The sequence below is a fragment of the Octopus sinensis genome, linkage group LG16, assembly GCF_006345805.1.
Source record: "Octopus sinensis linkage group LG16, ASM634580v1, whole genome shotgun sequence".
NCBI classification, from domain to species: Eukaryota; Metazoa; Mollusca; class Cephalopoda; order Octopoda; family Octopodidae; genus Octopus; species Octopus sinensis.
The window spans coordinates 58618134-58620633 of record NC_043012.1 but is presented as its reverse complement, the minus strand read 5'-3'; the positions used below and the strand labels follow the sequence as shown (position 1 = coordinate 58620633).

At 41.2% G+C, this 2500-nt stretch overlaps 1 long non-coding RNA gene across 1 annotated transcript in view; it reads left to right on the top strand.

The window, feature by feature from the left end:
- Positions 1-1475: 1475 nt before the first annotated feature.
- Positions 1476-2500, top strand: part of LOC118766627 — an 8077-nt gene continuing 7052 nt past the window's right edge. The window contains exon 1 of the long non-coding RNA XR_005002564.1: positions 1476-1487. This is a non-coding gene — a long non-coding RNA (uncharacterized LOC118766627). The remainder of the gene's footprint in view (positions 1488-2500) is intronic.

Genomic DNA, 2500 nt, shown 5'->3' with positions numbered 1-2500 from the left:
CTTATATATATAATGTATATTACATATACTTCTATATACACATATAGGCATAGATAGAACTGTGTATATCTCGGCCTAAATGCACCTTTTGAAAGACTTGTACACAAACATACACTTCACATTATTATCTGAAGCACCGAAGAAAATATGTGAATAGATAAAACGAATTTCTCAAAAGAAATACATAAGCTAAACAATGAATATTAACCCGTCTGTAGATTAATGTGGAATGTGTTGACTTTCCGTCTGTCTTACACTCTCTCTCTCTCTGTCTGTCTCTCTCTCTGTCTCTCTCTCTCTCTCTCTCTCTTTCTCTCCCTCTGCCTTTGTATATCTCTGTGTTTCTGTCTATCTTGTTTTCTCTCTCCCTCCTTCTTTTTCGTTTCTCTATTTTTTTCCCTCCTTCTGTCTCTATTGTAATTAACGAAGAATATCGTCTCAGATATACGTTTAAGATATTTAAGTACGCTTGTAACGTTTGTTATCAGAAATATTAGTAGTTTTAACAATAAGAAATTTCTGTACGATAACAGAGTATAAAATGAAAGCGACTCTCAGTTACAGAAACCTTAACTTTTTCTAAAGATGTTGATAGAATTGCAACGTTGTAAGTGATATAAAGATAGAGTTAGAGAGAAATAGAAAAAAGAAAGAGAGAGGAGAGAGAGAGAGAGAAAGAAGAAGACAGAAAACATGAAGAAAACCAGGCGTAGACAAAGACATCATACCTACATATATGTGTTTGCCAAATTCTTTCGACGAAGTGAAGAGCCGTAAAATAGACCCCCTAAGTACGTGTAGGAAGCTGCGGGTGAATGGAGAGAAGTTGGCACCTGCTGTGATAGCAAAACAAATCTTCATTATTTTTTCATCATTCTAGAGTTGAGATTTTTCATATGGAGTCAATATATAAACTCTGTTATGTATGCTTATACGCTCTTCTCTAATAAAGCGCCTATTACCACTCGGAGGAGTGTGCATGCATGCGTAAGTGCGTAAGTACGTAAGTACGTAAGAACGTAAGGGCATACGTGCGTTCGTGTGTGCGTATATGTGTGTGTTGGGGGAGGGGGCGTGTGTGTTTGCGTGTTTGTGGTCTGTATTTGATGTGGGTTTATAACAGTGGTTTCCTTTGCCCCTGTCTTAGTTGTTTATAATTGTGTACACACAGGTGCTGGTGTATTTCTGTGCATATGGGCGAGCGTGAGCAGGGCGTTGCTGTGTGGTTAGAAGCTTGCTTCCCAACCACATGGTTCCGGGTTCAGTCCCACTGCGTTCCACCTTCGACAAGTGTCTTCTACTATAGCTTCGGGCCGACCAACGCCTTGTGAGTGGGTTTGATAGACGGAAAGCGAAAGAAGCCCGCCGTATTTATATATATATTTATTGTGTGTGTGTGTGTGTGTGTGTGTGTGTGTGTGTGTGCGCGCGTGCGTCTTTGTGTCTGTGCTTATCTCGTACTATTGCTTGACAACCGGTGTTGGTGTGTTTAAGCCCACATGAATTAGCAGTTCAGCTAAAAGCATGATAGAACATGCGTCAGGCAAAGCAAAACCCCACCATGGCCGCAGTCTGAAACAAGAAAAAGAAAAGATAAATGATAAACGCATACACACCACACACACACACACACTCATACACCTCCACACACAAACGCAGCACGCAAACACACGCAACACACACACACACGCGCGCACAAACACACAACACACCCACGCATACGCGCACAGCTGAAGACAGTTGAAGAGAGAAAAGACGGATAAGAAAGAGAAAAGAAGGAACATAGATAGACACAAAGTGAGATCGAGAGAAAGACAGAGAGAGAGAGAGAGAGGGCGATTCAAAGAGAAATGAATAAAGGAAGGGGACACCTTTTATCTTTTATATATTTCAGTCATTGGAGCGCGGCCATGCTGGGGCACCACTTTAGGGGTGGTATAATTAAACAGATCAACCCCAGTACATTTATCAATCTCTCTTGCCGAACAACCAGGTTACGGATACGCAAACAAACAGAGGACAAACAGACAAAAAGAAAGATACACAAATTGTCATATATATATATGTGTGTGTGTGTGTGTGTGTATGTGTGTGTGTGTGTGTGTGTGTTTGTGTGTGTGTGTGTATTATGTATGCATATAAGAGCGGTAAGTTTCGAGACAGTTTTCCTGGAGCAAATTCATTAACGAGGTATTGTTCTGTCCTTATCCAAGGTGCTACGCTGCGGGACTGAACCCGAGGCAGTATAGTTGCCAAGCGAGCTCCTTACATACACGACATCTGAAAAGACAAAAAAACCAAAAATCATTGACATGTAGGTGCTGGTATGGCGGTGTGGTAAGGAGTTTGTTTCCCAAACATATGGTTGCAGGTTCAGTCTCACTGCGCGGCAAGTTGGACAAGTGTATTCTATTATGATCTCGGGCCGACCAAGCTCTTGTGATTTGATTTGGTAGGCAGAAACTGAAAGAAGACTAGCATACATACACACACATACACA